This window comes from Lactuca virosa, chromosome 4, assembly GCF_052849685.1.
Source record: "Lactuca virosa cultivar CGN04683 chromosome 4, Lactuca_virosa_CGN04683_v6, whole genome shotgun sequence".
Lineage (NCBI taxonomy): Eukaryota > Viridiplantae > Streptophyta > Magnoliopsida > Asterales > Asteraceae > Lactuca > Lactuca virosa.
This window is the reverse complement of record NC_136429.1, coordinates 122155304-122178067: the sequence shown is the minus strand read 5'-3', so window position 1 is coordinate 122178067 and position 22764 is coordinate 122155304.

Below are 22764 nucleotides of genomic sequence, written 5' to 3'. Positions count from 1 at the left end.
ACTTCAATTGCGAAAGGTGGTTAGAAATATCCGAAGTGACAATGGGCTGGAATTCAAAAACCAAGAGTTTGAAGAATTTCTTGCTGAAAAGGGAGTGTCTCACAACTTCTCTACTCCCTATACTCCACAGCAAAATGGCGTAGTTGAAAGACGAAACCGTTCGTTGTGTGAAGCAGCCCGAACCATGCTAAGTTTTGCCTCTTTACCTCTGTACTTCTGGGCTGATGCAATTGCTGCTGCATGCTATACCCAGAACCGATCCTTCCTCAACAAGAGATTTTCCATTACTCCATACAAAATCTTGAATAATCGCAAGCCAAATGTCAAGGTCTTCCATGTGTTCGGTTCACGGTGCTTCATTTTCAACTCCAAAGAGAACCGAAACATGTTTGATGTCAAGGAAGATGAAGGGATTTTTCTTGGTTACTCGCTAACTTCAAAGGCATATAGGGTTCTGAATAAACGTTCAAAGAAACTTGAAGAAACCTACTATGTCACCTTTGATGTTAATTATGTGAAGAAACTGCAATCTAGCAAAGTACCAACAGAGGAAATCTTTCCACAATCAGGTCAAGTCTCGGTTCCCATTTCCAATCTATTTGAAGAATACATGTTGCTCTTTGATGAACCAGAGAAAGCAATTCATTCTGAGGCAAAGGCAGCTGACAACAAGATCGATAACTTGAAGAAAATTATCGATGAAGCAACTAAAGAAATGGAAAGAGAACATCAAGGACCAACCGAACAGCCAGATCAAAGCGAACATCGAGATCAAAGCGAACCTCGAGATCAAGGTGAACCCCAAAGGTCAAGCGAACCTAGTCATAAATGTTCTACATTCTAGGGGGAGAGTTCATCTATACCAAGGCAACTAGACATACCATTCCAGGGGGAGAACCCATCTCCAACAATGACCCATGAAAGTCCAATTGAGGGGGAGAATTCTGAACCGGATGTTGAGCTTGTCTCGTCATTTGAGGGGGAGAAAAACAATACAAATGACGAAGATTCTCAATTAGAATTCGAAGAAGAAATAAATGCTGAATTGGATCCTGCCTATGATCCAAACTACCCTCCTTTCACAAAATGGACAAAAGATCATCCAAAAACTCAAGTAATCGGTTAAACATCTGAAGGAGTTCTTACTCGATCGCAAATAAAAGCGAAGCAAACAACTCTGTTCTCTCAAGTAGAATTTTGCATGTTTAATTCGTTCGTCTCGAAAATAGAACCAAAAACGGTTAATATTGCACTCGATCACTCCGATTGGGTACAGGAAATGCAAGACGAACTCCACGAGTTTGAGTGAAATCGAGTCTGGAGACTGATTCCCACACCAAAGGATGCATCTGTGGTTGGATTAAAATGGGTTTTCAGAAACAAGATGGATAAAGAGCGAAATGTAATTCGCAACAAGGCAAGGCTGGTAGTCAAGGGATATTCTCAGAAAGAAGGTATAGATTACGAAGAAACCTTCGCTCCTGTAGCAAGGTTAGAGTCAGTTCGGATCTTTCTGGCATATGCTGCTCACAAGAATTTTGAAGTCTTTCAAATGGACTTCAAATGTGCATTCTTGAATGGAGAACTAGAGGAGACTGTATATGTTGAGCAACCACCGGGTTTCGTGAATGAAAAGTATCCTGATCATTGCTATATTCTGGATAAAGCCGTCTATGGTTTGAAGCAAGCCCCTAGAGCCTGGTATGAAACCCTAACTTGATTTCTGAAAATGTCTAAGTTTAAACAAGGTTCGGTTGACCCAACCTTCTTTCTCAAGAGAGAAGGTGACCACTTAATGATCATCCAAATTTATGTTGATGATTACATCTTCGGTTCCACGAATCCTAGCCTCACAGCTGAATTCAGGAAGTTGATGGAGACTAAGTTTGAGATGAGCTCAATGGGTCCAATTAACTTTTTCCTATGGCATTTGGAACGAAGTTCACACCATCTTTGGAGAAACCGGCTGGTGATATGACCCTCTATCGGCAAATGATAGGGTCACTAATGTATCTAACCGCTAGTAGACCAGATATTATGTTTTCTGTCTGTTATTGTGCCAGGTTCCAAGCTAACCCACGCGAACCTCATATGGTGGCTGTTAAGAACATCTTCAGATATTTGAAGCGAACCTCATCTCTCGGTCTATGGTATCCTGCTAAATCAGGATTTTTCGTTCAAGCATTCTCTGACGCTGATCTTGGAGGATGTGGTTTGGACCGAAAGAGCACTACAGGCGGATGTCAATTCCTCGATGGTAAACTTGTCAGTTGGCAGTCCAAGAAACAAACATGCGTTTCACTCTCTACAGCCGAAGCTGAATATATTGCTGCAGCATCTTGTACTTCCCAAGTCATTTGGATCCAAAGCCAATTAAGAGATTATGGCCTGAACATGAAGAAGATTCCACTTTATTGTGACTTAGAAAGCGCTATTCGAATATGTCCCAATCCAGTGCAACACTCCAAAACCAAACATATAGCACTGAGATACCATTTCATCAAAGATCACGTTGAAGATGGTAATGTGGAAATCCACTTTGTTAGATCAGCTGATCAACTAGCTGACATCTTCATGAAAGTCTTACCTGAAGTAAGTTTTAATAAAATTCTCCAAGGCATAGGAATGATGGAAGCTGAATCAGTACCGAAACTACTTGCGCCTCATTAAAATTTATCAAGCGAAATAGAGCGAACGCTCGGTCTATTTCGGCTCCAGAATTTTCGGGAACCGAAATGGACCGAACACGAAATAGAGCGAACGCTCGGTCTATTTCGGCTCCTGACTTTTCGGGAACCGAAATGAACCGAACGCTCGGTCTATTTCGCTTCTGTACTTTTAGGTGAAGTTTCGGTTGTATACTTTGTACACTATGTATATCTTTTCTCATTTCCTTTCTTTTCATACAACCCAAAAATATTTTCCTTTCTGTTTTTAATTATTTTTCAGAAAATTTATAAAACCCAAAAATATTTTCCTTTCTGTTTTTAATTCTTTTTCAGAAAATTTATAAAACCCAAAAATATTTTCCTTTCTGTTTTTAATTTTTTTTCAGCAAATTCATAAAATCCAAAAATATTTTTTGCTTGTTGCTTTATTATAAAAATCAAAAATACCAAAAGTATCACTGCAAGGTATCTTCGGTCATTCAAATGATGGAGCTGGGACAGGTATACACTTCTTTATCTTTGTACTAGCTAAGTGTCTCTAGAAGCATGTTGTTGTATGTAGACCAAAGCCTCAATGACTTCAAGTGTAGCCTTACTGATTTGATATACACCAATCAAATCTTCCCAATCAGGCTGATAAATTCACTTATGTTATGAGCTACCTTACTCGTCTCACATTGAGTTAAGATTTGTCTGCTCGGTCCTTACTTTATAGCGGAGGTACTTTCGGTTCTTTAACCTCCTTATAGCTTTTCTCCATATCATTTCGGTTCACCATCGTAACCCTTGAGACTCTCAGTCTTTATCACTGAGGTTTATGGTTACACAACATCTGTGTTGATGATCTTAGCTTCGTTTCACCACGTGCTAAGTGAAACCCAAAATCCAACACCGATAACGAATTGACGGTGAACAATCAAATGTTATAGTTTTCACCCACGTTTTAACGAAACCACTTTAGTGGAAGGTACCAGGAAATCTCTTTTTAATATTTGTGCAATCTTTATGAAATTGTCTGACACCAAGGCGTTTCTTCCCATAAGATCCAGTTTATATTTTTGTTTTTGAGATTTCTACAAATATCGCCAAGTCACTGAATATATTATCTAACCTACTTGTTTAATAGACTACACTGGTCTCACAAGTACTTCATCCCACTTTCGGTCTTATGTCAAGCACTGAAGTTCGGTTGAAGCTAAGCTACCCATTATAGCTTAAATTTGAAAAGATGTCGTTCAATGTTTCTTAATAAACATTTGATCGTGCTTCAACGGGAAACCACACAAACACTTCTAAGTCTCTCTTAACTTTGAAGGAAGAGATTCGAGCCCGGGATCCACAGTTTCGTGTCTAAAATAGACATCACTTAAATCCCATAAATGTTTTGCTTTATTTCTTTTCAATTGGCACACTCTTGCACGAAGATCATTATGATTTTCCCAATTCTTGTTCGTGGTACTAATGGCAATTTTTCAGATTTGATGTTTCGGTTGTAAATGCTATGGTGGTCTACAATGTAAAGGGTGAACATTGCTAGTCTTATATAAAGCGAAAGCGTTTGTCACAGTTTCAAAAGGAATTTGAAAAGTTTTTGAAATTCAAACGGCGGTAACAGGATAAGATTTGAAACGGGCGCGTGAATTTGAAACGGCTCCTAACATCACGCCTGATGACGTCTTTCTAGGGAAACACAACTGTTAAATCGTGCTTTTTCAGGCGTCGATTCAGAAAATCGTCGAATCATTACTGTGGATTTTTTCTCTCTCCTAGAGATGGTATAAATGGTTTTCTCACACCTCTTCTATCACTTTACCAATTCTCTATTCTCTCAAGCACACACCGACAAATTTCTCCTGTTCATCTTCTTCTTCGCATCTGCAACAATAGATGAATCTTCATCTGTTTATGAACAATCCGCCCAGTCCTCTCTCCTCACCATCAAACCAAATCAAAACCTCATCATCGATCTCTCACCTTTCTAGTATGATCCCTACATGCTGCAAGTGGTTGAATGCCTCAAATATTCACACTTGTAGTTGCCCTAACCAAGGTGGAGTGTGTTCCAATGTCGATGCTTTCTTAGGTCTACTCAACCGTTGTCTATGATAAAGCCAAGGAACAAATTTTCTTTGAGATCGTCAATCACAAGACGTCGATTTCCAAAGCTAGGTTTTGTCTGCTGCAAAGGATTGCTATCGACGACTCCATGATTAACCCTGATTCCATCACCACCACTCAACTCTTCACCATGTTCTATGATATGGGGTACACGGAGGTTCTCACCACTCTCACAAAGTTCAAGAAATCGTGCCTTCTTCCTCAGTGGAATGGTCTATTTACCCTTCTCTCTAAGGGTTTATCGGAGAGGGTTGCAGGCTCTGACGGCGCAAGCAAGGCGTTCATGACCCTTCTCTACGGCCTGTACCATGGGGTTAACATGGACTTTGGATCAATCTTATGGTCTCAACTGGTTTAAAGTATTAGTTCTACTTCACGCTTCTCTGAAATTTCTTGTGCTAGGTTTTGGACCCTTGTTACTCAATGGGCGATGGAGAAGCTTCACGTTCCAACAATGGCGGACTCCCTGATGTCGTCTATTGCCACTTTCCACACGACAAAGATCATTGTTTATAATCCATCGAAATTTCTGTTTATTGGTTCGGTTCCGGAATCTATGTACATGTGTGTTTCAAGCAAAAGTAAAGTGATCGATGAGTACAAGAAGCTACCTCCTTCAGGGCCAAGGAAGCTTACCCCTAATATGCAAAACTCCTTAGACGCAACAGACAAACCATCGAAAAGAGGGAAGAAGCCTGAACGAAAAAGGGAGAAGGAAGGTCAATCCTCCAAAGTTTCAACCCCCAAGAAGCGAAAGGTTGAACAAGCAGCCCCTACTGCTCCAAAGAAGCAAAAGGTTAAGAAGAAGGCCCATAAGCCGAAGGTTCCTTCTCCTTCTTCAAGTGACTCTGAGTACGTTCCATCTGACCATCAACCCGAACCAGAGTCCAGTGATGATGATGCTTCTCAACACGAAACCCCGCCTCGAGGTAATTCGCCTCCACCCTCACCAACTCATGAAGGTAACCGAAACTCTCTTCCTCCTTCTCCTACACGTTCGGTTCTAATTACAATTGCTCTCTGCCCACCTCCCATCTCATCTTCAACTACAACTTCAATTCCCATTCCTACCCCGTTATTCACCGAAGTTACCACCACAACTACTTCTATAGCCGAACCGACTGTTCGTGTCAACGTATCTGATACGGGGGCACCTACTTTCGAGACTGAATTCCCAGTTACCTCAAAACCTCAATTGTTGGGTTTTGAGAATTCTAACACTCCTATGGTGTACATGCAACCCTATAAACCTTGGATCTATGTTTTCTCTATTATACATGCAAATATTAACTATTCCAAGGTTTCATCCTAACTAGCATATTATGAAGCACCTATACTACAAAGTTCTAGTTAGATGACATACCTTTTGATGTAGCTTGATGTCTTCAAGATTTAAGAGCTTAGCCCCAATAGTGTGGAAGCCTCAAATGGAATCACAAATCACCAAAACACCTTGGAAGAACTTGAGAGAATATGTATGCACACTAAAATCGGCCCACTCTTATTTTCACACACTTGTCCTAATTTTGTGAGCCAAGGACCCCTTTATATATTATGGAGGATTAGGGTTACATCCATGTAAACCCTAATACCCATGACCTTTCATTTACATAGGATCCATGGATTAAAAGCTCCATGGACCATCCATGAAAGCTTAGCCCAACCTAAATGAACTTGGCCCATTCCATATATATAAGAGTCCATATTTAATTAGTTCTTTTTGATCACTTAATTAATTCTAAATTAATTCTTGATCAATACTAATTAAATAATATGATTCCATATTAATATATTAGAACTTATAATATATTAATATAAATCATAAATATACTATTCTCAAAAGACTATCCATATAAATTGTGCCGGTGAAGTGCAACCCAAATGGACCATGCCGGGTCGGGTCAAGTACATACCAAATATAGTTATGGACTTAGACATTAATCCAACATCAATCCCCACCTCCCTCACACGAATATGACACTGTTCTTGGAGGAGTAGAAATGTAATTTGATTCGGTTTACTTTAGCCCATACCGAGTGCAGAGCGATGAGGATGATGATGCTCTTGTCACAAAGAGGCACATCAAAGATCTGAATAACAAGATTGATCAATTGCTTTCTTCCTCTTCTACTTCAAGCAATGCATATTCTGAAGCACCTATCAAGGCTCTGTTGGCAACCTTTGTAAAAGAGCATGATACTTCTATTTCTAATGCTGTCAAAGCCATTGATGCTTCCACTTCCACCTATCAGAAAGCTTCTAGTGCCATTGAAGAATCATCTAAAGATTGCAAGCAGGCGACCGCAAATGTCGAAAAACTAGTTTCTGACACTCACATTTTTCTTGACTCCCTTGAGGCTGCAACTCAGAAGAATGCTCAGATGGTGAATGGTTCTGTGGATACTCTTACAAGCACACTTCAAGCTGAAAAGAAGCATTTTGAGGAAACGCGAAATGCTATTCAGTCTGCCAACACTGACCTTCACAAATATATTGATGCACGTCTAACTCTGCTTGAAGCCGAACTCGCCGTGGAGAGCAAGATAATGGATGAGCTGGATAAACGAACTTCTCAGCTTAAAATTCAGAACTTGAAGCTCAAGATGACGACTAAGGAAATTGAAGAGCTTAAGTATGAGCGAGCTGTTGTCAAAAGCTCTGTTGGTTATGTGCACTCCATTCTTCTACATCTTTTGGAAGCCCATGATTCGGTCCTTACCATCTCCATTGGACGCCACTTGGCTGAGAAATTGAGGCCTGCTCTCGACATTCTAAGCAGAATAGAAGGTGTTCCAGATTCAGTAGTCCCTTCGAAACAAGGGGGAGAAAATGTTACCCAGGGTCAGGGTCAATCAAAACCACCTCTAGTAAGCAAACCCATCAACCAACCGAAAGTCACTGTTGAACCGAAGGGTAATGAAGCTTCGGGCAGTATGAGGGACAAGCCAAAGAAGAAAATTGATGATGATGATGGTGATGATGATGATGAAAGAGAATATGTGGTTGTCACAGAAGAAAAAGGTTCTAAAACCGAGAGCCTCAAAATAAAGCCAACTGATAAAGAGCTTATGGAGAGGGTTCGTAAAGCAAATGAAGAAATTGATAGGGAGAGGAAAGAGAAAGAAGAGAACGACTTATTAGAACAGAGGAAATCAATGTTCCCTCTGTGGACTATGGAAAAGCTCTTGAAGGAAGTCATTGAAGCTCCAAGCTCACATTGGCTCGAACCGGTCCTTTCGTTTGATCTTGAGAACTGCAAGGATTCTCAATTTGATATGCCAATCACCCGAAAGGCATTCATCTTTAATTGTTTTGAGCCAACCATTGCCATCCCCTCTCCAGACCCGAAGGTTGATCGAGACATAATTGAGTACTATCTTACGTTCTCTCAACCTCAATACCTGACTTGGAGCAAACAGAAAATCACAACAGTCAACGTGTTGAAACCCACTTCAGCAGGGAAATTCATCAATGTCAAATTCAAAGTGACCCGAGGCTCAGACAGTTCGGTTCACACGATCTCCCTTGCTGACCTTCCAAATTTGAATCCTCATGACTGGATTCTTCTGAACAATATTGTGATGACCAGTCAACAAGAATATGAGCCTATCGTTGATCATATTAAGCGAATGCTTGTATGCTATATTCTTGAAGTCGCAAAAATGGATCAGGAAATCGCCTCTGCCTTGAGAAGGAGACCCACTATCAGACCAATAGTAAAGGCAAGAGACATCAACTTGATGATGAAGGGTAAAATCGACCCTCAGTTTCATACAGTCATGTTTCTCAGGGGCGAAGGTCAGAAATGCCTGTTCGCTCTTGTTGACAAACACCTGTTCTCCACTTCCTGCTTGGAGCACATTCTCGATATCATACACAGGTGCAATCAGAACAGTGAAGCCGATAAGAAGATGTTTACTGATATGCTTCGGTGGTACATTCATTTTTGTCAAACTCTTCTTGCCATCATTCCCAAGCTGTTCAAGACTGTGAAGAAAGTTACCGTTACTCAACAGAAGTGATCTCTCGCCTCAATAGGCGCAAAGGGGGAGATTGTTGAGTCTATGGGTTGCACCATTGGGCTTAGATAGTTCGGTCCATTTTGTATTCACGGTTTGGGCCTGTCAAACCGTTTGTTTATTATTAGGGTTTAGTATTTATGGTGCATGCATGCATCACATTTGGTAACGATTATGAATATTTCATTTGACAAATATTGTAACCCTAGCACGCCTCTAAAGTAGAAGTTCTTCATCGAGCTCTTCTGAGGTGTTGCACTTTTAATCATTCGACATCAGTTTGATTCATAATTGTGTTCATTGTTTTCTATTGCTTATTATTATCTCATTGATATCTGTTTGAATCTATCGATCTAAGAGAGCTTAATTCTCTTCAATTTCCTTCCCTTATTAATAATAATAAGTGGTTTTAAAATTAATCAACTATAATTATAAATAATAAAATCAAATTATAAAAATCATGGATATGTCATATTATCCATGCAAGTCTCTTTTGAAATGCAAATTGTCTATCTTATCACTTTATTATTAAGTGTTTCTTAAAAGTCTTCTTTAACTTATTATTAATAATAAGTGGTTTAAAATTAATGAATAATAATTTTAAATGATAATAACATCAAATTATAAATTACATTTAACTACAAATAAATTGTATTTTAAATGAACATCATTATTGAAATTAGAAAAAGATCGCATAAGTAAAAATATAATTAATCAGTCATAATAATTGTTAAAAATAATACTAAATAGATAATTATATTTAATTATATTAATGAGGAAGGTGGGTTGATGTCAATGAATATTATTGTTCAAAATAATTGAGATTTTATATATATATAAATTAATGTAAAAATATTATCTCAAAGTTAATGTCAATAACATGACCATTTTAAACATATATTTTTCAATATTTTAACAATATATTTTTAACCTGCAATGTGCAACGCGCGGGAAATCGTCTTATACTTATAAAGGAGACATTTTTCCAAGAATCTCATGTATTTGAAACCCCCATACAAAATTCCAAACACCTCATGCATTTGAAACCCCCACACCTTTTCACCTTCAAAGTAATTAATAACACATCACACACTTTATATAATTAAAAATTTGAAGCTATGAATGGAACTATAGATGGTGAATTTAGAGCATGACATGAAGGAACAATTGATTTTGCTCCTACGTATTTATAAATATGTTCCCAAATGAAAATTTGGCAAGAATGATGAAACAAAACCTGCTCCTGCATGGTAATTAAGTCTTTTATGTCATTAATTTCATACCTTCCACTCCTTTAGTTTGCTCCTGTTACATGGTAATAATAATATCTTTATATAATTCATTTCATAACTTCCACTCCTTTAGTTTGTATAATTTCAAATACTCTAAACGGATTATGAATATATGGCAGGTGTTATAGGATAATATGGATTGGGATGAACTAAAGCAGACACTCTATCCTAGAAATGAATCCAAGTTGTCTGATCATCGGTCGGTGAAGGCAATATTTTTTACCGAAGTTAAAGTCTCAAGATAGAATATCAAAACCTTTGCATTTCACATAGGTTTCCAGAACTATATTTGTTCCAATCTTCCCTGTGTTTGGAGTTTCTTGTTCGGGATAGTTCTGAGGTGCTTGACAGGAAGAAGCTCTAGGCTTGACAAATCCAAGCTTTAAGTATACTCTGTAATGGCCGGATTATACTATGTTCTGGATGTTGACTTTGCACCACTTCTATGGAAAGAGTTTGGAATCTCAACCTCTCACACGAAGCTAGCAACTGGTATGTCGAGTGCTCAATTTTGGGGCTTAATTCTAAAAGAGGTTTATAATCAAGAGCACATTCTTGTTCCATCTAGTGTCGAAAATGCCGAGTTTCCGATAATGGCTGCTCCAAGGGTTTTTATGGATGATCCTACTGTTTTTACCAATGTTGCTCGCATTCTGGATTCGATGTTCAAGCTCGTGGATCCCAAACATCAACTGTTGGTACAATATTTGGCTTCCATTGATTCTTCTAATCAAATTGGGGTTCTTCCACCCAAGGCTTGTCAAAAATGGGTAGTTGAAAGTGTTGAACCCAGTGTCGTCGAACCCTTCAATCATGTTTCTTCTGAGGATGGTTCAAAGAAAGTTACAAAGCCACATTTTACCAGGAAGGGTGTTCTGTTTCGTGAGGTTTTGGTTCGTGGATCGCCAGCCTCAAAGAAGTGTTAAGCTATTGACATGGCTAAAAAGTTCAAGAGAAGAAAACTTGCAGCTAGTGTTCCACTTTAGAATGTGACTGTCAAAACAGAAAATTATAGTGAGAGAGACAGGTCAGACATTCGAATTGAAGACTCGTATATTGGTTCACCGCGAAAGGATACCCCTTTCAAATCGAATTTTGAGGAGACAAGTATTCCTGATGTCACTGTAAACGTATCTAATATGGATACTGTTGGATTAGGTGTCTAAGCCCATAACTATAATTGGTATGTACTTGACCCGAGAGTAGCATGGTCCATTTTGGGTTGCATTTACCGAAGCAATTTTATAGGAAGGATATTTAAGAAAGAGGTTATTTGTGATTTATTAATATATTATAAGTATAATATATTAATTGAGAAATCATATTATTTAATTAGTATTGATCAAGAATTAATGGAATTAATTTAGTGATCAAAAGAGACTAATTAAATTAACGGGGACTGATTATGTAAATCAGTGATACATATGGTTTGGGCTATTGATCCATGATGGACTAAGTTTATGTGAGAGTCCATGAAGAGTTAGTCCGTATGAGCTATTGGATCATAAGCCTAAGTGTAAGAATTAGGGAATACATATGACTCTTGGAATTCTACACTATATATGTATTCACTTAAGCCCAAAATCGACACACAAGGATCATAACATGAATGTAGCCGATTTTGGTGGTGCTAGCCTCTCTCTTATTTTGTCCTCCTCTTGCTCTTGGTGTTTTGTGAACCATTTGAGGCATCATGCTTGAGGTGCTAAGCTCTTGAAAGGAGAAAACTCTACAAGCTACAACAAAGAGGTAATTTACTAACTTGTTTTATGTTTCAAATATCAAGTTGTATGCTAGTTATAGGTTTCATGCTTTGGATATTTTTTTTGTTGCATGTATAACTAGAGAAAACTTAGATCCAAAGCATTAGGGTTGTATGTGCACCATAGGGATGTTAGAGTACATAAAACCCAACAGTGGTAACAGAGCCATGAGTTGTTTTCTGTTATATTGATGCATGGCTAATTGTTCAAAGTTGAAGCAAGTCGAAAAACTGCACTCTGACAGAAGGACTTGATGTGTCCATACATGAACGCAACGAGTTCATAGTGAACTCAACAAGTCCATAAGCTGACTTGGCGAGTCAGACAGCCTGTTTGCAGTTTTTCAGGAATTTTGGCCTGTTTGGGATTAGGATCATTACCACAAACTGTTTTGGTTTAAAATTTTATTTTGTTGATATGGTAATGATTATCCCCATCCAGTAACATGATAATTTCCAAATTTTAAGATAATAACTTGATCTTGTGAAAAACTAATTATTTGTAAAATTTGAATCATTTTGTTATAAGAGTTGCATTAGGTCAATTTGGTAAAAGATAAAGAATACATGATTATTTTTATTAGTTTTAATTTGATCTAAATGTTTTAAGAGGTTACAAAATTGTCATCAAATTTTGGAACTCAAAAGGTTTTAAGGAGTTACAAAATTAAGTTCATCAAGTTTGGAATCCAAAAGTTTTTCAAAAGTTACAAACTTGCCCTCAAGTTTTGGAACTTAAAAAGACACTTTTATGAAACATTAACTCTAGTAACTGAAATGTTTCAAAAGGTGCAACTTTTGGGTTCATAACTTAAAAATTAATTAAATAGTTTTAATTTTGAATTTTTATATTTAGAACCTTGATTTTTTTTTGAATAGTTCAATTATACTGTTATGAATTCTATTAAGTTAATTAAATGTTTAATTAAGAGAGTATTATTAAATCCATAATCACATGGTTTAAGAATAATTAAATTAAGAGTATAATTTATTAATAGATTAAACCACCTAATATTTTAAAAGTGTAAAATACACCCTTATACTATATAAAATTAAAAGTTTAATATATTATATATGTATAAGTAAAAAGTCAGTCTTACCGTTAGTAGACCTCATTCACGAAGCCAATCTATAAGGGGGGCGGGGTATAAGGATACTGCCTATAAAATGGTGGTTTAATGGGTGTCCACTCTCACCCACCGCTTCCTCGATTGGTGGAGGGTCGTTAGTCGAACGGGTAGGATAAGACATAAATTCTCATTAAAAGTATAATGATAATTATAAAGTACCTAAATGTTTTATTAAATTCCCAATCTTAGTTACTTTAGGAAAAATGTGAATTTGATGCTAACCCATAAAATTGCACATTGCACCTTATTGGTCAGTTAGTGGAGTGTGTGTGGTTAACCGGCACACTAATGTGGACTAATGAAGGATGGCAATGGGTTTCTCGTAAATTATCATTGATCAATGGAGCGTGTGTGGTTAACCGGCACATTGATTAGGTGATTAATGACATCGAGAGTACCACGCTAATTTGCATGCTTATTCACACCTTGTTTGTGATCCTCGGTATCCCAGTCACAAACTTGAAGGGCATAATCGGTATTAAACATGCCATTGAAAAGTTTAATTAATCTCAAAAGAATCTAGGAATTTCAATTCATTTAAAACCTAATATTCAATTTCGTTTTTCATGGTGAAATTGGTAAATCGTCATTTACCTACCTTCAGATATTTTGCAATTGGATTACGGCATCCCTCTTCCGAATTGCAGAATATTGTGTTGGATCCTAGCCTTAATATTTCATTTGGGTGTTATATTAAGGACTTAAATAAATTAACTTGAATTTCTCCCTTGTAGATGTCTAGTTCTGACAACTATGGTCTTCCCGAATCTTATGGAAAAAGCTTTCCTCATGAAGATGATGTTCCCATAAATCATACTTCACTTCCTCCACCTCCTCAAATAATTCTCCCTAACCCACATGTTCGTCGACTTGAAAGGTTCAAGATCACTCAAACCCTATTGGATAGTAAACATAAATATGGAAAGTCTGTGTGTGCACATGTCTTGGAGATGAAGTCACACATTCACAAGCTGGAAATATTAGGTGTTGTTGTGTCGAGGAAGTTGGTTGTTGACTTGGTTCTTTAATCACTTCCTAAGTCATATAGTGAGTTCGTTAAAGATTACTATATGACAGACCACAACATGACCCTTATCAATCTTACCTATTTGCTAATTGCTGCTGAATCAGAAATGATTTGGCACACTGGTAATTCAAATTTGATTGGAAGATTTACTTCCCAAACTTCCATGGACATTGACAATGGAAGCATTGGAAGTCCAGAAAAGCTTTCTCTTACCAATGGAAATGGATTGACCATAGTCGAACCATTAGACCAAATGGTAAAGAGAAAGGCTAATTCTGAGATTGTCCCGCGTGCCATTCCAAAAGAGTCTATTTGCTTCTATTGCCAAGAGAAAGGGCATTGGTTGTGAAGCTGCCTTATTTACCTAAAGGATCGCAAGGATGGTGTAAGTCCCTAATTTGCCTGTGTATCAATCAGATCCGTTTGATGGTGCGGAATCCCAATCAAACGGATGATGTCAGATCAAATAGAAGAGAAGGAGAAGAAGAATAATATGAATCTTGTATAGTATTGATTAGAATGAAGATCCGGATACAAGATTCACACACACTAACACACACTCTCTTCTCTCTCTCTCTAGAACACCTTCAAATACACACACTTAAGCTCCTCTAGTGTTCATCCATCATCAATCTATTCCTCACACCCCTCACCCCTATATATACTCGACTGGGCCAGCCTTGGGTTTACGGCCGTAAACGGAGTTTACGGTCGTAAACACCCATTGGGCCGTAAACAGAGTTTACGGTCGTAAACCTGTTTACGGCCGTAAACACTATCTGGCCGTAAACCTGACCGTAAACACATATAATATTACAGAAATTACAATCAACTAGAAAAGCAAAGTATAAACCATATTTTTGACCCAACAATCTCCCCCTTGGTTTATAGCTTTCTTTTCTTTTCTTAATTGACCCAACAAGCTCCCCCTAAAAATTAGCTAGCTTTTCTTCATAATCTTCATTGGGAGCTTGGCTTCAGCTTTAATCTTCAAATTCTTCACGACTTCAAGATGAACTTGATGAATCTTCCATGAATGACTTCATCTTGAGCAGTTGAAAAATAGCGCTTTCAGCTTGAGAATCTTCAGAGAGAACATCAGAGAGAACAAATCTTTTGGATCACTTCAGCAGGTTTAAGATAGCAGCAGATTGACTGAGGAGGCTTCAATGCAATCCGTCACATAATCTTCAATTTCAGCTTCACCTTGCTTCTGGGGTTGAAAGATTGAATTTGAAAGAATAATCTTCATTTCTTGCTCCTTCGAATGAGAATTCTTCGATGATCACGGATGAAGCCTTGGCTCAGAAATCTTCGACACAAACTCCATGAGTTTCATCTTCACCTGAATTCACTTTTCAAGACACAACAAAACTAAAAGAAAAATTTAGCACACAATATTTTTTTGTTTTGTTTTTTTTTTTTTATATTTTCTAAAAAAGAAATAAAACAAAATAACACTATTTTTTTTTAATTTTTGTTTGGTTTTCAAAATTTTTAATTCTCCCCTAATATTTAAATTAGAGGAAACTTTGAACAAATTTAACAAAAATAAAATGATATCTAACTTTAAGAATGATTTGGGATCAAAGTTTTTAGACAGCCTTTATCCACTTTTCGGTACCTTTTATCTTCACGTCTTTGTCTGGTCGATCGCCGGTATTGTTGTCCACTTAAACACGAAAAATTTGTGACAATTTTAGGACATACTATTTGTTATAAGACAAGGTGAACCTAAGTTCCTAGATATTAAATCTGATCCTAAGTTCCTAGATACTATATCTTAAGGACCATTCAGCTGACGACGACCAGGGATATTGTTGTCCACCTAAATTGAGCAGCGAGATCTATAGACAATCTTTGAGTGTTCAATTTTAATTGTACTGGAACATGTTTCCCGCTTCCTGATATGCCCCAGTAATCAAGAACTTCCAGAGTACTCCTTACATCGGGTGAGCAGACAATCATTAAGAGAGAAGATAGATTCTGATTATTGTTAATTATAATTCTTAGAGGGATTGAGAAGTAGAATGGTGCATATACTGTGTACCAGGTCGGATTATGAGTCACGCAAAGGAGACATTATATGGCTAACAGACAGAAAGAATTGCACAGATAGAAGATGCAGAGAAATAGAATTGCATATGTTACAGTCCAGGTCGGATTTTGAGTCACGCAGAGGAGATAACATATGACTAACAGATAGATAGAGAAAGAAAATGATTTTCTACAGACCTAACTCATCGGAATTTACCAGTCGCCCCATCAATACCGGAATTAAGGACATAATCCGCACATCGAGGAAAAGTTAATCCACAGTTCCAGATACGAGTTCTTTAATATGACCAGTAGATTCCCATATATATCTCCCTGCTCAACCTATCCGAGCGTCGTATTGTCAGGCTAAACGGATTTAACTAGGTCAAGATTTGTCAAGTCTAAAAATTTCTTAAGTTCAACTCTGCCTAGTCAAGTCCATTTAGAATCTTTCATGCCTACCAGCGCATCAAACCCAGAGCATAGACCCTTCAACTTTGGGTACGTTACGCAGACTCAGATTGCCTGTTATCACTTGATAATATCACTTCCCAAAACATCTCACTCAAACTCATTTCATTAACCAACATATTTTTGGATTTTTGGATTTTCTAATGTTTTTGGATTTTGTTTAAAACTTTCTAATTTTTTTGTTTTGTTTTTATTTCTCCCCCTAAATTTGTGCATAGGAGAGAAACGAAAGTAAATGCGCAAATTTAAACTATCCTAAAACAAAAATTAGTCTTTAAAGCGAATCAGCTTACGAAAAAACTCAGGAGTATAGAGAAGAAAACTCAAACCGTAAGTCACCGATTGAACTTGCATCCAGAAGGTCTGAGAACAGCACGTGTAATCTCAGAACAGATCCAAAAATTCTTCACATCGTTAAGCACTAACCCCATGAGTGATCCCTTCCTTTCTTCCTTTCCCACAAAGGACACATACTCCCAGACAATGTTCTGAGTGTTGTACAGTTGAGAGATGTCTCCTATCATGTGCCAGGAACAGCCACTACCAACAAACCGAAGTCTGATGATATGCCTCCATAGCTGCTCCGACACAGAGCGGGATCAGTTGGTCTTTGGAACCCAGTCCATTTTGAAACTGGGTCGACCTTTGTCATCCTTGCACGGTACTCTCTCCCATGACATATCCTGTTTATCACAAACAGAAGATGAAGAAATATTAGAGTCATTAGTTGATTTGGGAGAGTGAGCCTTTGGAACCCATTTGTAGTTGGGTTTAACCCATTTCTTTTTCGATCTGATGGGTGGCTCAGTACTTGATTTGGAACTTGAAGCCCATCTTCGAGATGACTTTGATTTTGGCTTCACGGGAGCATCTCTTGGATTTGGCTTCTTGGCCGGCATTCCCTTCTTGTCCTTGTGGGTTTGATTCTTGACCTTCTGCGCGTTCCAGTCATCATGGTCTGAACGTGACCTTGAGGGGTTTCTTTTGGAGTATCTCCCTCTTGGCGCGTTCTGCCAGCCTTGTGCGTAGTAAGGAACGTATGCGCGATTTGGACAGTTTCTGGCAATGTGTCCAGGTGTTCCACGGTGAAAACATGTCTTTTTCTTCACTGTGAAGTTGTTTCTTCCTGCCCCTGGTGGCATATCCTTGCCTTGTTTCTTGCTTTACCCACACGCACAGTTACAACAGGCACTCTGTTTCACTGGAATTGGTGGCCTGTATTTCTGAACAGCAGGTTGATCAGAAGCAACTGAGTTCGAAGCAACAGATTCAGGGCTCAAGGAGATGTTGGTTTGTTCAATGGTGTTCTCCTTGTTCTCATCCTCTACTACTTTACCTGCACACGTAACAGAAACATCAGGAGCATCAGGATTATCAACATTAATAATGCCTCCTGATACAAAACCAGCTGGTTTGCCATATTGAAGATGTGCCTCCCTGTCAATTTCTTCCTGTGTCGAAGGGATGGATGTGTAGTTATGATTGAAAGGTGGAGGAACACTATCATACCCTAGACCCTTGTTTTGATTATCTTTGAATTTTAATTGGGTTTCAAATAAGGAGTCGACTGTCTTACTTGACGCAGTATAATTTTTGAAACTAACATCAGTTTTTCCACACTTAATTTTCAAGGCGTCAAGTTCTTCGGTTACAGCATCAAGTTGTCTCTTAATATAGTCATAATTTTCACACTTGTTGCTGAATTCTTCCTGAAGCTTCCTAAAGTCCTTTATTTTTGTTTCTAACTGGGCCTTTAGGGGTTTCTGTCCTTTCCTGAGTTGATAACCTTCATATCTCAGGTCCTCAACTTCTCTTTTTAATAAATCATTATGTTCACGAAGAAGTTTAATCGTGGCTTCACATGATTGAGAACATGAAACTTCACATGATTGAGAACAAGAAACTTCATTGACCGGAAGGTTTGTGGAACTCATTGTTTTTCGACAATTCAAAGCGTCAAGTTCTTCAATTATATCAGCAAGACTAAGACGATTGAGATCTTTTGTCTTCTTGATGTCAGCCACGTTCATATCCCACGATTTCGGAAGTGCATTAAGCAGCCTTTTGTTTATCTCAGATTTAGTCAAGAAAATCCCAGCTATACTCATCTCAGAAGTAAGTGTAGTAAATCGCTGCAGCTGAGCTTCCAGGGTTTCTCTAGGGATATAGTTGAACATGTTGAATTTTTGTCTTAACATATCCTGTCTCTCTTTCATGTCTTCGTAGACCTCAAAAGCCATTAAAACACAACTAGAAGCTAAAATCAAACTTAAAAGTCAAACTTAAAAAAACAAACCGAAAACCTAAATTTGAAAATTTAAAAATCAGAGTTTAAAGACAAAGGTTAAACTTGAAAAGTCAAAGTCAATTTAGAAATTTTAAAAAAAATTAAAAGCTAATTAATAAATTTATTTATTTATTTATTTATTTATTTATTTTTTTTATTTTTTTTACTTTTTTTTTAGGTTATTTGATCGAAAACGGGGTTTTTGGCCGAAAACGGGGTTTAATGGTCGAAAACGGGGTTTACGGCCGTAAACGGGGTTTACGGCCGTAAACGGTGTTTACGGTCGGAAACGGGGTTTACGGTAGTAAACGGGGTTTTACTGTTTACGACGGAAAAAACGCGATTTTTCACATTTTTTGCTCCAAAACTCGATCAAAAACTCGTTTTTATCAAAAACGCGAAGAACAAACCCCCCTTATTTTGCCACGATCTATCCAAAAACGCAAGAATCCTTCAAAAATAAAATCAAATAAGCTCCAGATCTGACAAAGATGAGTGATACAATCCAAGCTCTGATACCAATTGTAAGTCCCTAATTTGCCTGTGTATCAATCAGATCCGTTTGATGGTGCGGAATCCCAATCAAACGGATGATGTCAGATCAAATAGAAGAGAAGGAGAAGAAGAATAATATGAATCTTGTATAGTATTGATTAGAATGAAGATCCGGATACAAGATTCACACACACTAACACACACTCTCTTCTCTCTCTCTCTAGAACACCTTCAAATACACACACTTAAGCTCCTCTAGTGTTCATCCATCATCAATCTATTCCTCACACCCCTCACCCCTATATATACTTGACTGGGCCGGCCTTGGGTTTACGGCCGTAAACGGAGTTTACGGTCGTAAACACCCATTGGGCCGTAAACAGAGTTTACGGTCGTAAACCTGTTTACGGCCGTAAACACTATCTGGCCGTAAACCTGACCGTAAACACATATAATATTACAGAAAATTACAATCAACTAGAAAAGCAAAGTATAAACCATATTTTTGACCCAACAGATGGTAAAGTCAAAGTGTTTGACTTTGCTTCAGGTAAGTCCACTATCTAACTCTATTAAGTTCCTATTTGAAGATTCTTAATACATGATGTGATGAGATCACATTTTGATGTTTTGTAGGATCGAAGAAAAGAGAGGAAGCTTAAAGGAAAATCATGATGAGTCTGATTGCGAAGTGATGGATTTCGATCGCATGATTCGATGATCAGAATTGTGAGCTGCTACTTAGGAGTTATGATAGGTTGCTTATAAATATGTAGTAACATAGTCTTCATTTAATTGCATTGTAAGGACAAGATTTTCCGAAATTTTTTTATAAATAAAGAAAAAAATTGATTTTATCTTATTTTATATTTCCTTACAATGGCATTTATGAAAATTGGTGTTTATATATTGTTAGCAATATTGGAAAATGGATTTGATTCTTTCGTTTATGGTAGTGTCAAAAATTACCAAATAAGGAAAGATTCTCATCACCCAAGTTTCAATTGGATAGAAACTTGGAATCATGCGACTTGGATTGTGTAATGAATGAGAACCTTCGTCTTTGGGGAATTAAGACTAATTCCTTGTTCACATATATATGTAAGTCAAGAGATGGACTAGGGGATCAGGTACACTTGGTTGTGCACTGGTCAGGTCCACCAGAAAGAGCGATAAGACTATTCGTCATGATTTACTAAAAGTTTAGTAAATATGGTTATGCTTACAAGATTAAGTGTAATTCTGAATCATTGAAAAAGTTCAATGTATGGGAGAACGAATAAGAAGAATCAATTAGGCAGAAAGATAAAACTTCCTCCACACTGAAAGGAAATGAGAGTACTTAAGTATCGTGTTTTATGATCATCTTAATGATTATGAAAACCATATCACAATTGATCCTCTAAGGACACCTTAGTGCACTTGTATGGCTAAGAAGAGTAATCGGGAATTGTTGAAATGGTTAAGTAAATTAAGGTGAGTCATACTACGTTCCAAAATCAAGTCTTAGAGTCATACTCCAAGATTGTTCCTTGAGTGCCATGTCTTAAGTAGGTTTATAACACATTTAGAATTGGTAGTTGTGATGTCTTTAAGACAAAGACCAACTAAGACCAATTATATGAAGTGTTTTTCCTTGATAAGAATCCGCACTAACTCTTAAATAATTGTTTGTCAAGGAGTGTGTCTTGACAAGAGAATCTTATATGTCAAGAAGTCAGTGGGAGTCCTAAATATCTTGACAAGAGAATCTTGTGTATCACTAGCTCACGAATTGAGGTTTGTAACCTATCGTGTTGACATATTCTTGTTCCTGTGCCCATTCCAGTTAAAAGTTGACTATGAATGTGAGTTCTATGAATTCTCAGTTGTTTGCATAAGGCGAAGAACCTTGATCAGTGAAAGTTCATTGATCTGTATAGGTGAGTTGCTTAACAACTTGGAAGACATGGTAGGCCCTTGTGCTACCAAGTGGCAAGAAATTGAGATTTAACAAGTTCAGTCCATATGAGTTTGAATTTGTCATAGACATTTTCTTATGATAATGGTTGGGAATGACAGATTCACATGGATAGGAACACATACACCATAAAATCTAAGTGTCATAAGGTTTCTCTCCAATTCATGAAAATGATTGTGCGGAAACGCTTTCACTAAGTAGATTTTATGGAGATAGCAGTTGTGTTAATTGTGTTCTCAAATTCGACTATGATTACGACATCCCTATTTATAGTTCGAATTGTGAGAAATGGAAAATAGTTTGAACAATCAAAACTTATTGCTGTAAGTTCTGAAATAGTTTAGACACACGTATGGGCTTTCTAATAAAAGGTGTATGAGCTTAGATAAAGGCTTATCGAAGCATCTTGTATCAGAAATCTGAACTTTGGTAAGAAAGTCAATAAAGTATTGATTTCTAGAAGGCCAGCTGATTTTGGATACATGTCAAAGCTAGTGGGAGCATAAATGTTATGCTATTAACAAAATAATTGTTATGCTAGTGGGAGCATAATTATTATGGTCTTTGTTGCGAGTTCGCAATGCTATTTATAGGAAACAAAGTTCTAATTTGCAAAATTGCAAAGGTTGAAAAACTGTTTCGCTATAGTAAGGGAGAGGATACTTATACTTTATTTCGAATCTAAAAGTTTAGATTGAAGTACTAATCAAACTTAGTTGTGGATATATATAAATATCATGTTGAAATATTTCAACATTGGAAATTCTATATATGAAAATATTATAGCAAAAGACTAGTCAAGTATCATGTCTTTATGTTAGACATTATGAATCGTGTCCCATATGCTTCAGATATAGGATCGATTGCATATGATATAATATTCACGTGTTCTAATTTTGCAAATGCCTAGGGTATTAAGAGGAAAAAAAAGGACTAGAACCAGATATGACTAAAGTGGTTAAACAACTGTCAAGGACAATCTAAGGTTCGCTAAGGATTGGTTGCTTAAGGACAGTTGGAAGTATAGTAATGGATGGACCATATTGACATTATTATGAATAGACAGAATTCTATTAATAATGCATTGTCATATGGAAAATATGGAAATGTTTCATAATTGGAGTTGGATATTAAAAGTCTATGTGTAGGTTAGAAACCTTTATGCAAGAAGGATGTTCAAATGAATGTACCTTGAATTTGAGACTTCGCTTCCTTGGAATTGTTTTGTTATCAATCTTCAGTGGAAAGTTTTGTAATATCGTTGGCAAAGTCTCTGTGATTTTGGTACCTCGACATTACAAAAGGAATCATTGCATGATAGTTTAGAATCTAACACTTGTGATAAAGATTTGGAATTGTGAAATGAGTTTCATTGGAAATGTCTTCTATTGATCTATTTCACAAAGAAGGACCGTAGGTAAACATAGTGTGCATGCTTGGAGCATGGGATAACTATTGTTTTAATTCTAGTATTAAGTTGATTAATCGAACCATTAT